The following is a 17,906-nucleotide window of genomic DNA, read 5'->3' as shown; positions in this document are numbered from 1 at the left end:
TCCTTGCTTTGGAGCCTCCTCACCTTAGTCCTTAGGGGAACAATCAATGATCTGAAATCTATCCCTTACCAAGCATACTTTGAAAAGTTCATTCTACTATACAGCTCATTAGATAGAACTTGCAATAAATCTTAACAGACTCAGAGAAGAAAATGTTTATTTAAAGTGGTAAATTTTTCAAAACTTCACATGGAGCCTGACCGTATTTCCAAAGATCTGATTCCTGCATTTCACTTCAGATTATCCCCAATCATTAGAGAGATCTCTATCCAAAAGCTATGTGAATCTTCTATGTTCATGTTGCCATATCTGACTACATATATATATTCTTATTTAACACACACAAAAACTCATGCACACACTGTCTCTCACTCTCTCTCTCACATACATACACAAACACGCACACACCCATCCCTTCAGTTCATATATTTGTAAACCTACATACTCTTTTTGTAACTGCAATTTATTTTTTAAATCCACATTATGTTATTATGATCCACCCATGTTAATACACACAAAAACATTTCATTCAATTTACCTACTGTATAATATTACTTTTGAGAACAAACCATAATTTATCAATTACCTTTAAGAAGGGAATTTAGGTAACATCCACCTTATTATAAACAGCACTACATTAAGATTCCAATGCACATAGCTTCTAATGTAGATAAATAAGAATTTCCTTAATGATAGAGAGGCTGACCTTTCTTTTCTAAGTTTCGTGGCCACCCAGATTTATTCTTTTGTGTTTTTATTTGTCCATTTGTCTATACTGCTGTGGAAATGTTTCAATATTAATGTCAAATAATCTGTTCAGCTTTTCTTCATACTTTGTGATTGTTTAAATGTTGTGTTTAAGACACCTTTCCCTAACCTGATTTCATAAAGCTATATCCATATTTTGCTTTTAAAGTATTAATGTTTTTTCTTTCATATTTAATGTTTGATTTGAACTGGAATTTATTTTCTCATTTCTTTAAGATAGGGGTCTAACCCTTTGTCCATATGAATTTCCAATAATCTCAACACCATTTATTAAAAGGTTCATCCTTTCTCCACAAATCTGTAATGTTACCACATTAGTCTTTTTTTTAATCTATCTATGTTCCTGGGCCCTATATTCTGTTCAATTTTGTTTGTCTATACCTTTGCTGTGCCAGTACCACACTGTTTTAATTAATATGACTTTAAGTGTTTATATCAGGTAGCATAGGTTGCCCTTTCTTCATGTTTCTTAATGTTTTCATAACTTCTTCAAAAATTTTTGGCTACTTTCAACTCTCTACTTATACGTAATGGTCACCTTGGCTAAGACACGGTAACCAGACATTTGGTCGAACAGTATTCATGATATTTGTGTGAAGAATTTTTTTTAGATGAGATTAACATTTAACCCAATCAGTTGAAAGTCTTAATAGAAAGAAGACTGACGTCCCCTCAAAAAGAGGGAATTCTGCCAGCAGACTGCCTTTGGACTCACACTGCAATATCAGCTCTTCTCTGGGTCTCCAGCCTGTTGCCCTGCCCTGCAGAGTTTTTGCACATACACATGTCCTATTGGCTCTGCTTCCGTTTCTCTGGAGAACTCTGCCTAATACACTTCTCTCCCATATAAACTTTAGATTTAGCTTGTCATGGCTTATGAAAATATCTACTGCAATTTTCATTGTAATAGCAATGCATACACAAGTTAGTGGCATGGTCAATTATAAGATATTGATTCATTTTTTCAAAGAATATTATAAAGTGTTCCATTTAATTTTTTACATCCTTTAAGAAAGCATCATTTTCTCCATGAATATTTGACTCACATTATTATATTTATTCTCAAATACCTGATATTTATTATTTTATTGTGAATGATATTTTTACTTAATAGTAAACGTATTAATGGAATAGTATTTAGTAATAGTAGTACATTTTCTTACTGGTTGTTGCTAATATTTTAAATTCTTATTGGTTTTTGTACATCAGTCTTGTATCCAGCAAGTTCAGAGATTACAGATATTCTTGTATTTTGTACGCAGACATTTTCCACTTCTTTTTTTGTTTTCAAATGTATTTTCCACTGGCTTTTGCTTCTGTACATATAAATTAATCTTGTGTTAATATTTTATTTAGAATAGTTTTATTGATCTCTATAAACGGATGTGTTGTATATTTAATTTATTTATTTTGGTTTGGCTATTGTATACTGAAAAAGTGAGTATACCCTCTTGTTTCACTCTCTGAAAAATTTTATATAAGATAAAGGTTAATTTGACTCCTGAAGGATTTGCAAAGTCACTTTTAAAATGTCTGGTCCTGGTGTTTTTGTTTGCTGATTTGTAGACATTTGACCAGACTATCCTATTCATGTAAAAGTTGTTAGTATACTATGTTTCTCTATTTCCTCTTAAGACAATTGTGCTAATTTTATTTTTTAATTCAATTTTTTATAAATTTTCATATTAATGGCATAATACTCTTTACTTTATTCCTATAATTAGTAAAACTCCAAATATATGTAAATAAAACCCCTTTTCTTTCAGAGTTTTGTTTGTGCCTTCCTCTTCTATGAACATAAAAAAATACCATTCTTTATATTTTCAAAGAAACAAAATTGAAGTTTACTGATCCTCTCTACTGTCTATTTAGATCCCATTTTTTACTGACATATAATTCACATACCATAGAATTCACCTATTTATAGATTTCAGTGATTTTGAGTATATTCTCATATAAGTGCAACCATCATTACAGTCAATTTTGAACATTTTTATCACTTCAAAAAACAAATCTAATATTCTTTAGGCATCACCTCCCTATATTCCCACCCTACTTCCCACAAGCTCTAAGCAACCACTAATCTATTTTCTGTCTCTGTAGATTTCACTATTCTGGACATTGCATAGAAAGAGAATCATACAATATAAGGTCTTTTGTGACTGACTTTTTTACTTAGCATAATATTTTGAAGGTTCATCTAGGTGATAGCATGCATCAGTATTTCATTCCTTTTTATAGCCAAGTAATATTTCATTGTATGGACATACCAATTCTGTTCATCCATTCCTCAGTGGATGGACATTTTGACTGTTTCCACTTGTTTGCTACTATGAAAAATGTTGCTATAAACATTCTTCTTCAATTGGTGTGAACATATGTTTTCATTTCTCTTGGGTATACATCTAGGAGTAGAATTGCTGGGTCATATGGTAAGTTCATGTTTAATTGTTGGAGGAACTGCTTAGATGGTTTTCAATTGAGTGATGCCATTTTGCTGTCCTACCACTATTTTTTTAAATAGTGTGAAGTGTGAGTCCTCCTACAAGTTGGTGATTATTGATACCCTCTATAGTTTGTTTTCTGTTTGTCCTACTTGTTTTATTAATTATCTCTTCTTCTATTATGGCACAATCTATTTAATTCTTATGTTGCAAACTTAGCTAATTAATTTCTAATAAGTTTCCTTTCAAATATGTGTGTGTGTGTGTGTGTGTGACACAGATTACAAGTATTGATTTACAGGTTCCCAGCAAGGGTTTTTTTTTTTCAGTTCTAAATATTTAGTAAATTCTGACAGAAATTGTCATTAAATAATAAAATAGAGCTTACAGTTTCAAACTTAATAGAGTAAAAGTAGACTGCTATAAATATTTCATGATTCCAGAAGAAAAAGAAAAATATGAAAGAATTTAGACAAGTAGGAAAAAAAGGAAGATTTAAACCAAATTAGTAACTACATTTAATGCAAATGGATTGGCTGCTCCAAATGAAAAGAAAATAAGTGTCAGATTGTATAAAATTACATGTAACTATGTGCTATCTTCAAGAGACATACCCAAAGAAAGTGGAAGAAGTAAATAATAAATGCAAGAGCAGAAATTAATGACATAGAAAATAAACAATACAAATTCAAAAGCTAACATTTGGCTGTTGAAAATACTAATGAAAATGGCTATCTACTTGAGGGACTTCTCAAGACCAAAAAAGAAAAAAAAAAAAGATAGAAAGCACAAGAAACCAATATCAGAAAGGTAAAAGGGTCATATATCACATACATGTTACAGACTTTACAAAGGAAAAAGTGAACAAAGAGTTTTCAAATAAATTTTAAATTTTATAAAAATCACAGTCCTCTAGAAAAATATAACATCAAAATAGATTCAAACACAAATAGAAATTTATACATATGTTTATACATTACAGACATTGAATCAGCACTCACTACTCTCACCATGAAGAGAGCTGAAATCCAAGATTTTTCACTAGTGTGTTCTAAAGAAAGGAAGAATTCCAGTAGTACACAAGCTCTTTGAGAATAGAAAGAGGGAACACTATTCAACTACTTTTTAATATTTTCTTCATTTCAAGACAGGAAAGGACAGGATAAGAAAGGATAATTAGAGGTAACCTTACCCAGGAAAACAGATGATAAATATAATATAAGCAAACTGAGTCCTACATAAAAGGCTAATTTCATGACAGACAACCAAAATTATTTGAGACAACAAAATTAATAATAAAATTAAACATACAAAAAAATTAAATCAAAAGTTTCTTATAATTTCAGCAGTCGTGTGTGATTTTACAAAAACCCGCAGCTAATCTTATCAAAGTAGAAACAGAAACTTTCTTAAATGAAAATTAGCTATCTACCATAGAGTAACATTATAGATACAGGTGAGATGATGAAAGATTTAAAGATCAGGAACAAGACAAGAATGCCCCCTGTCACCACTCTATTCAGTATTGTACTTGAGAGTTTAGCCAGTGGAGAAAGTCAAGAAAAAGAACTAAGATGTCTAAGGATTAGAAAAGAAAACACACAACTTGTTCTATTTATATATGATATTGTTGTGTACAGAGAAAACACAAAATAATGTACAGGAAATTGCTAGGATTTGTAAGAGAGTTTCATAAGATTTCTAGATAAAAATCAATAAAAATAAATTGTATTTTTATATAATAGCATCAAACAGAAAGTGATATTAAAAAATCCTTTTAGATAGCACCAAAAAGCTGAAGTAGCAATAAATCCAATAAGATATACAAAACCTTTACAGACAACATTATAATACTTTTTCAAAGACCTTGAAGAAATCAGAAATGAATAGAGATACATTTTGTGTTTATAAGTTGGATATCTTAATAGTGAAAAGATGTTAAGTCTCTAAAGATTAAGTTATAGAGTAAGCAAAATCTAAGTGAAAATGCCAAAGATTTTGTTTTGGACCTGAAAAACTTCTTTAAAAATTTATACGGATTACAAAAGCCCACCACACACTTGAAGAATAATATAAATGTGGGAAAACTTGTTCTACTGAATATTTAGTGTTCTTATAAAGCTATAGTAACAAAGAGAGTGCAGTTTTGATATAGAGACAAACAAATGAACCAAAAGAAGACTTAATAGAGACACAGAAAAACAAACCAAAACATGTATTATTAAAACAAAATCATATATATATGTATATGTACACACACACACACACACACACACACACATGGCAACTCTGCATAACAGAGGTATCACAGCACCTCAACAAAGACATAACAAACTTTTCGATTAAAAAATGCTGAGCACTAGGGTATCCATGAAGAAAAAATAATTAAAATTGTTTCATATTGTAAACAAAATTATTTCCAGATGGATTAATGACCTAAATGTGAAACGGTACCAAATATATTTTAAAAGACAATATAGGAGGCTATCTTTAAGCCACAAAGTAGAAAGATGGAAAAAAGTATAAGCTTTAAAGGAAAAGATTGATGTATTTACCCACATTAAATTAAGAAATATTTTCCAACAAAAGAAAACACAAAGATAGTTAAAAGAAAGGTTATGCCACAGAGTTTGAAAAGATCACTGCAACATATAAAACCAATAGAGAGACTACTATTCCAAACGTGAAAAGAACTTAAAAAGAATAAAGCTGGAGGTATCTCACACCCTGACTTCAGACTATAGTACAAACCTACAGTAATCAAAACAGTATGGTACTGACACCAAAACAGACATATGGAACAGAACAGAGAGACCAGAAATAAACCTATACACTTATGGTCCATTAATCTAAGACAAAGGAGGCAAGAATGTTCAATAGGAAAAAGGTCTCTTCAATAAGTGGTGATGGGAAAACTGGACAGCTACTTGTGAAACAATTAAATTAGAACACTTTCTCACATCATATACAAAAATAAATTCAAAGTGGATTAAAGACCTAAATACAAGATCAGAAACCATAAAACTCCTTGAAGAAAACATAGGCAAAACACTCTGACATAAATAATAGCAATATTATTTTGGATCTGTCTCCTAAGACAAAGGAAACCAAAACAAAAGTAAACAAATGGGACCTAAATAAACTTAAAAGCTTTCGCACTGAAAAGGAAACCATTGACAAAATGAAAAGACAACCTACTAAATGGCAGAAAATATTTGCAAATGATATGACCTATAAGGGGTTAATATCTAAAATATATAAACAGCTCATAAAACTCAATATTAAAAAAAAACAATTAAAAATGGGCAGAAGACCTGAATAGACATGTTTCCAAAGAATACATACAGGTGGCCAATAGGCACATGAAAAGATGCACATCACTAATCAACAAAGAAATGCAAATCAAAACCACAATGAGACATCACTTCATACCTGTCAGAATGGCTATCATCAAAAAGACTACAAATAACAAATGTTGGCAAGGATGTGGAGAAGAGGGAACCCTAGTACACTGCTGGTAGGAATATGAATTGGTGCAGCCACTATGGAAAACAGTATGAAGGTTTCTCAAAAACTAAAATTAGAACTACCATAAGATCCAGCAATTCCACTCCCGGGTATATATACAAAGAAAACGAAAATACTAATCCAAAAAGATGAATGCACCCAATGTTCACAGCAGCATTATGTACATTACTTACAATAGCCAAGATATGGAAGAAACCTAAGTGCCTGCTACCAGCCAAATGAATAAATAACATGTGGTATGATACACACACACACACACACACACACACACACAAATATTACTCAGCCATGAAAAAGAAAGAAATCCTGCCATTTGCAACAATATGGATGGACATGGAGGGTATTATGATTAGTGAAATAAGTCAGACAGAGAAAGACAAATACTGTATGTTATCATTTATATGTGGAATCTAAAAAATAAAATGAATGAATATAACAAAACTGAAATAGACTCACAGTTATAGAGAACAGACTCGTGCTTACCAGTGGGGAAAGAGAAGGAGGAAGGGGCACGATAGGGGTAGGGGATAAAGAGGTATAAAATGTGTAAAATAAATCAGCTACAAAGATATATTTACAGTTCAGGAAATATGGCCAATATTTTATAATAACTTTAAATAGAGTATAATCTATACAAATATTGAATCACTATGTTCTACACCTGAACATAATATAATATTGTAAATCAACTATACTTCAATTACAAAAAGGAAATAAACTCTTAAAAGCAAGAATACAAAGGAAAATAACCCAATAGAAAAATAGGCCAAAAATTCAATAGACCCTTCAAAAAACAGCAAATCCCAAAAGCCAATAACTATATTTAAAATTGTAAAATATTTATATTTTCACTAGTAATCATAAAAACTAAAATTCACACCATAATGAGGTACCACTACACACAGATTAGATAGGAAATATTAAAATAAATGATAACAACTAATGTCAAGGAATTTAAATATGAATCACCACCACTGCTGGAAGTGTAAGTTGATTTGACCACTTGTCATTATCTTGTGGTTTAAGGACATATTTTCTCTGTGACTCAGCATCTCATTCCTGAAACTTCCCTGTAACCCAGTATTTCACTCCCTAGAGAAATGTGTTCTCCTGTGTACTAGGATACATATATAAACATGTATCTTGTTCAGCACTGTTCATGACAGCCATAAATAGAAAACAACACAAATATCTATCAACAGTATTATAGGAATGTGCACATAAGTAATAAATCTACAAAGAAAAACAATGAATGGGTTAACATAAAAGTTAGGTAAGTGGTTATTGTTTGTGCTATGGGAGGAGGGTTTTGTGATGATGCAAGGCATAGAGGGGATTCTTGGTTGTTGCCAATGTTCCATTTCTTGACCTGTGTGATTGTAACAATTGTTATTGCTTCATAATTGTCATTAAATGTACATAGAGTCTATACATTTTCCATCTAAACTCACAAAGAAAAGCAGCTATTGTGCTTACCACCTACGGAGTTAAGTACACAGGAATGATGCTACAGATGAATACTTATGTCTCCATAGAGATGCTTGCTGGCCACAAAAGTTAAAGCACCAGGATAACTGCCTTTCCTTATTTTCAAATTCCAAGTCTCACATAAATGCACTGAGTTTGTGGAATTTCTTTTACATAAAGATCCCAAGCTGAAAGAGGGTCTCGGATATTTTTTTCTTAACTTCTAACCTCTGCCTTAGGAAGGTACACTAGAAAATGCAGTAGCCCCCTTATCCTCAGGGTATACGTTCCAAGACCCCAGTGGTTGCATGAAACAGCAGAAAGCATCGAATCCTATATGTACTGTGTTTTTTTCCTATACTTACATACCTATGATAAAATTTATAAGATAGGCACAGTAAGAGGTTAACAACAACTAATAATAAAATGTAAAAATTATAGCAATATACTATAATAAAAGTTATGTGAATGTGGTCCCTTCCTCTCTCAAAATATCTTATTGTACAAATTCAATGCCTCTTCCATCTTAAGTAAGCACTTATCATGCACTGTGGCCATAACTTTTGCAATTTGAGGTGTGACCGCAAACCTAGCATGAATTTATTTTTCCTTCTTCACAATTTCACATACAGAAGATTCATTCTTACCATAGATCTTAGCAACCTCAGCATGTGATTTTTTCTTTCCTTATTAAACCAAGAACTTTCATCTTTTCACCTAAAGAAAGTACTTTACAGCTTCTCTTTGGCATATCCAAATTGCCAGCATCACTCCTCTTTTGCTTTGGGGCCATTATTAAATAAAATAAGGGTGACTTGGACACAAGCACTGTGATACGGAGACAGTCAGTTCTATAACCAAGATGGCTACTAGGTGACTAAGGGGTGAGATACACCAGACAAAGGGATGGTCCATACCCCGGTGGGTGGATGGAAGATACAAGATTTCATCACACTACTCAGAAATTTATGAATTGTTTATTTCTGGGAGTTTCCATTTAATATTTTTGGACTTCGGTTGACCGTGGGTAACTGAAACAGCAGAAAATGAAACCTCGAATAAAGGGAAATGACTATAGATCAAATAGATGCTGAATGCCAATCCACTTATTTCACTCTAGGAGTAATCTTGGATGAACCAATTATAATACCATCTGAACTCTCCAAATATCTTTAGTTCTTTCAGATTGGTAAGAAGTGGTCTTGTTAATGACATAAGTAATTCTTTTTCCCCTTGTCAATATACAACATGGTGCACATATTCACTGAAGTGTGTCAAAACTCACACCTGTTAAATGACATTTTCAAATTAACTTCCTTAAGGTGATCTTGCCCTTAGAGAAGTAACTTTTCTTGCTTTCTCAGAGTCCTTAACTCCAAGAATCAAGTTTATTATTTAACTATACCTACACTTCCAAATACTCTCACCAGTAGCCACTGTCCCCAAAGAGTTTAGACTCTAGTGTTGCCCTGAAGCATTTTTTCAAAGGAAAAAAAAATCTCCCTAGAAAAAAGTATTTATATTCTCTTTAGGTTTAGTCTTCCTATGGGTATCAAATAATATTCACTCCTTCCTTAAATCTAACACAGACAAAAAAATTCCTGAATCTATACCATGCCAACTTCTGAATTCTGAATTTGGGATAGAGTAAATTAATGATTAATAGTTTCTTCTTCAACTTCCTTTAGTACAAACACACACACATCCTAACTTTCTTAGTCTTTTACAATACCATCACAATTGAATAAGATTACTAACTTCGATACTAAGATATCATAATATAGGATTTCCTACTATGGTACCATAAAACATTGATCTCTGATGGCTCAATCACACTGAAAAGCTCTACAAACTCTAGGGTTCTACAGCTGTAGTTCTCCTTTTGCACTGCTTATTGAGAGGAAAAATTTGTATTCATACCTTATAACTTCTCTTTAAACTTGCCTTCCATTCTTAGGTTACTTAAGATTTTGTATATTCAAATCTGTCCATAAATTGGAGTCAAATATTACTCTGATATTTGATTAGGTGCTAAAATCAGTGGAAAATATTGTTTAAGGGAGTAAAGTCAAAATTACCCTTGAAAATCTCTTAAGTCCATCATAATATACACTGACCACTAAATAATTTATATCAGTTCCTCTAAAGCTTATTTAATCAATTTCCCTTACCCATCCTCTCAATTAACTATTCAATGAATTATTTGATTATGGCAGAGAATCATGAATTCCTAAATAATGCATTCTTCTTCTCACGTACCTACCTACTGGCTGTCTTTTCACTAGTTTCAAGCCCTGTTTCAAATGTAGCTGGAGCCAAATACTGTATCAACTGCATTGCCCCCATCAATATTGCCATATCATTCAGGGACTTTTCCTCTGTCTTCAGAAACGATCTAATTTCCCTTCTATCATCCATTTTGGATGATGCAGATACACAAATGACCTTCCCCAGACTTCTTCCCTCTCTTCAGAGCCTGATAACAGCTTGTGAATTTTTCCTATGGGAAACTAATAAACTCACTAGAAAGTATTAACCTAGGCATTCATGTTAAACCATGCATTCTCAAACTTGACACTCAGCCAGTGCTTCCAGGCCAAGATTACTACTTTTCTCAAGTTACTCCCCTGCTGAAAGAGCATTCATTACATCAATATACAAAAGCTGTGAGCACTCCCCTTCCTCAGCAACAATCTGGTAGTTTAGATAAACGGTGGAGTATTTCTTGGCTAATTTCTATGGTAGTCTTAGATGGAGGCACAGCCATATGTTATGTCACAGTACAGTAATCTCAGACAAGACCACAAGTATATAAATCCTTATTTATGTAGACTTGAATATCTGGAAGAGCATGAAAGTGGGTCTGTTACTAGAAGAAAAGCCTACTTTACAATACAAAACACATAGAGAACAGTGGAGAGCATGGATAGTGTTTTCCTCTTTTCCATTTAAAGTCTATACAGGTTTCAGCTTAAAGCTGCATCTCTGTAGGTTCTCCCTAACTTTTCTCCTCTTCACCATGACCTTGGTTTTTTTTAGCTTTCTTCTTACTCTGCAAGGCTTGATTAGCAGTCAATAGGCTCCTTTCATCTTCTCAGCAAGATAGGCTGTGGGAGAGGTCAGGTACCTTGAAGGTCCTACGGAAATATGTTCTAATCTTTCAGTTAAACATCTACAATCAAAATTTCTCTTGCAAATGTTGATAGCCTTTATTTGGTGTTATGATAATAGAAACTTTCTTTTCTCATCTAAGCTAAGGCTCTCTTCTAGTAGGGGGAAATGACCAAAAAAAGGGAGGGGGGACTTGGAGAAAACAGATCTTGTCTTACTGCGTAACACTGAAGACAGAGAACAGAATTATATGGCACTTTTTCTTGAGGAGATGATGACATTGCACTGTGGTATTCTTTTTTTCTTCTTTAATTAATTAATTTTTATTTATTTTTGGCTGCGTTGGATCTTCATTGCTGCACGTGGGCTTTCTCCAGTTGCGGCGAGTCGGGGTTACTCTTCATTGCGGTGTGTGGGTTTCTCACTGCGGTGTCTTCGCTTGCTGCGGAGCACGGGCTCTAGGCACGTGGGCTTCAGTAGTTGTGCCATGCAGGCTCAGTAGTTATGGCACACGGGCTTAGTTGCTCTGGGCATGTGGGATCTTCCTGGACCAGGGCTCGAACCCATGTCCCCTGCCTTGGCAGGCGGATTCTTAACCACTGCGCCACCACGGAAGTTCTGCACTGTGGTATTCTAATGAGAGAAGTGGAAATTTTTAAAATTGTTTTGCATAGAGGGAATTTACCACCATAGTGGTGATATCTGACTTCTCTTGTGTCTTAACTTCTGAGACCTAAAGCCATTCAGCAGTGTTTTCTTGGTAGCTCTTGAAATACCAGACTGTAGTAGAAGAAATTACAGACCTTTGTCCAATGTCTAAAGCCAGTTTATTAACCAGAAGCACAATTTAAGGACTCTGTACTTCAAATAAATCAAATCCTTATAGTCTCTAATTTATACATAATCTTTCAGTTCCATTATTTTTCATTTCCAAAGATCATTTTTTTTAAATCCACTAGGCTATATTTTCTACCTAAACTATATGTTCCATTAAAATAAAAGTATGGGGGTTGCTAAATGGGCCAAGGTCCTCTCGTGTTCTATCATGTATGTCATTAAAAATAATTTAGAAGGGCTTCCCTGGTGGTGCAGTGGTTAAGAATCCGCCTGCCAATGCAGTGAACACGGGTTCGAGCCCTGGTCCGGGAAGATCCCATATGCCATGGAGCAACTAGGCCTGTGTGCCACAACTACTGATCCTGCGCTCTAGATCCCGAAAGCCACAACTACTGAAGCCCGCGCTCCTAGAGCCCGTGCTCTGCAGCAAGAGAAGCCACCACAATGATAAACCCGTGCACTGCAATTAAGAGTAGCCCCCGCTCGCCGCAACCAGAGAAAGCCCGCGTGCAGCAACGAAGACCCAACGCAGCCAAAAATAAATAAATTAATTTAAAAAAAATTTAGAAAACAATGCCATGTTTATTATCAGATTATGTGTCTGTTATAAAAGATACATTGGAAAACCAGGTTAATCATATGTGGTTTGATTGAGAAATTCAATCTTGATGAAGTAAAAAAAATTTAAATGTTTAATTTTTTTTCAGTAACTACTACAAGGGAAATTTAATGCTTTTGCAGTCTAGACCAAAAATTACATCTAATTTTAAAGAATTCATTTAAGTAAATATATGGACATTTCATGTACTACTATTATTATGTTATTATTTTTATTGGGGGGATATTTGTTCAAAGCAACAACTCCAAATAGCCAAAAAGCTTCCCACATGCTCTTCTCTAAATTCCTGTTTTGTTTAATTATAACCCTGAGTTTAGAATTAAAAAGAAAAAGGGGAAAAGAGGGAGACCCTCCTCTGACTACAAGCACAATTAGCTGCCCATTAGCAATTACGATCCTGGTCTTCTGCCTCTGATATCAGTGGCCTCTAATAACATGGGATGGGTTCACTCTGTGGCTTCAGCATGGGAAGAGTTTATGGTTCATCCTCATTCTTGCCTCTTTTACAACGGAAGACACCCCAAAGTGGAAGCCATGTCTTATTTTTGTCACTTCCAGCAATAACCCCCTCCAACTTATTCTCTGGGCTACTGTTTGACCACACTGAGTTCTCTTTTAAGCTCTCTGAGAGTGACAGTGAACTAACTGGAGGACTGGTATTCTCACCATCTCTTACCCAGAAACACTGTTTCTTCTACCAGGTCTGACTGGTAGAACAAATGAAACAAATTTTCAAACAACAAAGTTTCAAACTCACAAAACCTATCAAATGATTTGTTTGTTGCTTTGTTTTAATCTCAATAACTGCACCTTTCATCTCTAGATGTTAAATTTGGTTCTTTTAGATATCTTCTATATTTCGACATAATTTTTTTTAACATGTGTGGTACAATTATAAAAGCTATTTTGACTTTCTTATCTTCTCATTCTAACATCTGTGCCAGTTTTGGGTCACTTTCAAGTGATTATTCTTATTATAGTTCATCTTTTCCTGTCCCTTTGTATGCCTGGTAATCTTTGGTTGGATGCCATACTTATTAATTTTGCCTTGTAGTAGTGATGAATATTTTTGTATTTCTATAAATATTATTGAGTTTTGCTCTGGAACATAGTCAAGTTACTTGGAAAGGTTTTCACCTTTTTGTGTCTTGCCTTTAAGATTTGTTCTGCTCTCAAAAACTTCATTAGTTCAATGTTTTAGATCTATTGTTTAGATGATGAAAATGAAATTCCTAGAGAAAATGTAAAAGCCATGTACCTGGCTGTGGTAGGATCTCAAAAATTATCACTGAATAATTTGAATTCATATCCCTCGGATTCTAAAAACACCATGGTGCCACTCTTCACAACGTTCCTCTGTTTTTAATTAACTCACTTATTAGCTAGATGAAAAGTCCCTCAAAAGTTTCTTAAATATCAAATTTACATACTGTGCTAAAAACAATATATAATTATTTTCTTACCACTGGCTCTAACAATTTACTCATCTAATTCAGGTTTTTCAATTAACAGTAATTATATATGGTTATAATATGTGAGAATATGCAATGAGAACTTACGTTGGAAAAATATCTATTCTTACATTTCATATTATAAAAATGTTTTCACTGTACAGGAAAAGCCAGACATATTCTAAAATATTTATTTGCAGTAATGTCTTGGATATATATTTTCCTTTAATAAGTAATAAAACTAAGAACTGACAATAGCATTGATTGAGAAGGAGTATAATTTTGAGGTTCCTGCCTCAGAGATGATGTTAATCTTCATGTTCACATTTCATGTAGTTTAGTTCAGAAAAAAGTTTTCATTTTCCTCTCTGTAACTAAAAGGATCCCCATTCTGCATTCAGAACAGTAACAGTAAAAAACCAAGGCCTACTTTATATAAAGTCAGAATTTATAAAGACACACACACCCATATATACATATATGGATGTGTGTGTGTGTGTGTGTATAAAACTTCCTTATTCTTGTTTCCAAAATATTATTGTAAAGAAAATTATGACTTCTGTGGTATTTATTCATGAATAAACTCTAATGGAGAGTTCTACTCCTCGTTTTTGTCCAGTGTGTGAACCCATATATAAGTTATGGAAATCCCCATCTTATGAGGAAGAATCTGTCTCTCGTTATACAGACTGAAAATGCCACCTACTTAATCTCTGAGTATCCTTTAAAGCCATAGGCTAGCATATGACCTTAGCTCTGACAATCAGTTATATCCATTCTGGAGACTGGACTAGAAGCTACTGACAAGAAGAAAAGACTGCTTAGAATATATTCTGGAAGTGGAAAGCACACACTGTTTTCAGTATCCAGAACAAATGTATCAGTGATTCATATTACTGTATTTAGCATCCCCTATCATTGATATTTGTAGTTCTAGCTGAAGTGTCTCTGCCCAGTGACTCTTGCACTAGGTTGTTCCCTGGACCAATTCTACAGCATGATTCCTAGGCATAAGTTTAAACTTCCAAACACCAAACCTGGTTGTTGAATCTTTTATTTAGAGATTCCATAAACTGTCCAATATCTTTTTAATAGTTTATTTTCTACGTAATTAACCCAGAGTAAGTCACCGATTGCTCTAACATAAAAATTGATACCAGGAGAGATCACAGACAACAGATCATTGAGGATATAGGGGAAATAGTCATCACTTATCTAGCCTGGTCGGTACTGAAGAAAGTAAATCTCTAGTTGGCAATAAGAAACAAGTTGAGAAAAAATTATCCTTCGAGTCTCCTGCAACTTAAAGCCTACTAGTGACCTAACTAGGGAAAATCAAGTAGTAACTCACATGTAAAAGTATGAAGGTCCTGGGACTTCCCTGGTGGTGCAGTGGTTAGGAATCCACCTGACAGTGCAAGGGACATGGGTTCGAGCCCTGGTCTGGGAAGCAACTAAGCCCACGAGCCACAACTACTGAGCCCGTGTGCCACAACTACTGAAGCCTATGAGCCTAGAGCCTGTGCTCTGCAACAAGAGAAGCCACGGCAATGAGAAGCCCACACACTGCAATGAAGAGTAGCCCTCACTCGCCACAACTAGAGAAACCCTGTGCACAGCAATGAAGACCCAATGGAGCCAAAAATAAATACATAAATTTATCTTTTCAAAAAGTATGAAGGCCCTGAGTATTCCAAATCTGTAGGGTGTCATGGTTACTTCTAAGGGCACTGGGAGAGCATCCTTTCCCAATTGTGTATTCTTAGCTCCCTTGTCAATGATCAGTTGGCTGTATATGCATATGTTTATTTCTAGTCTCTTTATTCTGTTCCATTAGTCTGTCTTTTTGCCAGTACCATGCTCTTTTGAGTACTGTAGGTTTGTAATTTATTTTTTGAAATCACAAACTGTTATGCCTCCAAATTTGCACTTTCTCAGAACTGACAAATGGTGTTGGTGAAATTGGATATCCACATGCAAAAGAATGAAACTGGACTCTTGTATCATACACAAAAATCAACTCTAAATGGATTAAAGACTTAAACATAAGATCTGAAACTGTAAAACTCCTAGAAGAAAACATAGGGGAAAAGATCCTTGACACTAATTTTGGCAATGATGTCCTATCTATATGACACCAGAAGCACAGGCAACAAAGCAAAAATGGGCAAGTAGAACTACATCAAACTAAAAACCTTCTGAACAGCAAAGGAAACAATCAACAAAATGAAAAGGCAGCCTATGGAATAGAAGAAAACATTTGCAAACCCTGTGCTCGACATCACTAATCATCAGAAAAATGTAAATCAAAAACACAATGAGGGAATTCCCTGGTGGTCCAGTGGTTAAGACTCTGTGCTTTCACTGCTGAGGGTGCAGGTTCAAGCTCTGGTCAGGGAACTAAGATCCCACATACCGCACAGTGCAGACCAAAAAATCCCCCAAAAAACAAACAAAAAAAAAAACCCCACACAGTGAGATATCATCCTGAACCTGTTAGGATGGATATTATAAAAATAAAAATAAATAAAGTATTGGTAAGGATGTGGAGAAATTGGAACTACAGTATACTGTTGGTAAGAACGTAACATGGTACAGTTGCTACAGAAAATAGTATGGAGGGTCTTCAAAACCTTAAAAATAGAATTATCACATGACCCAGCAATGCCACTTCTGTGTAGATAGTCTAAAGATTTGAAACCAAGATCTAGAAGATATTTCTGCCCTACCATGCTCACTGCAGCATTATTCATGATAGCCAAGATATGGACAAAACCTAAATTTCCATTGATGGATGAATACATTTTAAAAATGTAATATATACATACAATAGAATATTGTCCAGCCTTAAAAAAGAAGGAAAATCTGCCATGTGCAGTAATGTAGATATATCTGAAGACGTTACGCTAAGTGAAATATGCCAGTCACAGAAGAACAAATACTGCATGATTCCACTTACATGAGATATCTAAAATAGTCAAACTTATAGAAACAAAGAATAGAATGATAGTTGCCAGAGGCTGTATTATACACTTAAAAATTTGAGAGTAGATCGCATATTGTTTTCTTACCACAATAAAGTTTTTCATAAATTAATAAAATAACTTAAAAATAAAGACAACAGGATACACCAATGTTATAAGAATGTAATGTTCCAGTCTTAAATTCCCAGCTCAAGGTAATGCCAAAATATCATTAGCTTTCTGTGAATGTGATAAAAGTCTTACTTCTTGCATCCACAGGTTGAGATAGAATAACAGTAAAAATTTAATTCTGATGACTGCTTTATTATGAGAGTTTAATTGGCATCTTGGAATGGGGCATTGACTGAAAAAGAACTGGACTTCTTTGTAGTGGGATGAGGATATAATGGTAGATTCCAATAAAGAAAGGACTCTCCAACCCTCACTTGCCATAGTTCTAAGGAGAAGTCAATTTTACAATATATAGTAACATTTTTTTCGCCATGATTGGAGACATGTAATGACTTAGCCAAGAAGAGTTACCTAGAAAATGGAAGTCAATTTTTCCCATCCCAACCTCTTTAGCCTTCACTGTATTGATTCTTGGTACTTGCAATACCACTATTCTCCACTAGTCAGGGTGGAGACATGAAGATGAAATGATAAATGCAAGTTAGACTTAAGTCTGCCTCCTAGTAGGACTAGTAGGATGCCCCAA

The 17,906-nt window shown here is 34.1% G+C and overlaps 1 long non-coding RNA gene across 7 annotated transcripts in view; it reads right to left on the bottom strand.

The window, feature by feature from the left end:
- Positions 1 to 17,906, bottom strand: part of LOC308611182 — a 138,364-nt gene that overhangs the window by 63,598 nt on the left and 56,860 nt on the right. The window contains exon 3 of one of the 7 annotated variants that reach the window (XR_014014788.1): positions 10,244 to 11,344. The exons of 5 other annotated variants lie outside the window; for them this stretch is intronic. This is a non-coding gene — a long non-coding RNA (uncharacterized lncRNA). Of the gene's footprint in view, positions 1 to 10,243; positions 11,345 to 11,398; positions 11,952 to 17,906 lie in introns of those variants that run through there. One more of the 7 variants, XR_014014789.1, reaches the window with a different exon arrangement.

This window comes from Mesoplodon bidens (genome assembly GCF_964165515.1).
Source record: "Mesoplodon bidens genome assembly, contig: HAP1_SCAFFOLD_429, whole genome shotgun sequence".
In the NCBI taxonomy this organism is placed as follows: domain Eukaryota; kingdom Metazoa; phylum Chordata; class Mammalia; order Artiodactyla; family Ziphiidae; genus Mesoplodon; species Mesoplodon bidens.
Note: the sequence above shows the minus strand (reverse complement) of the source record. Positions and strands in the feature narration are given on the sequence as shown.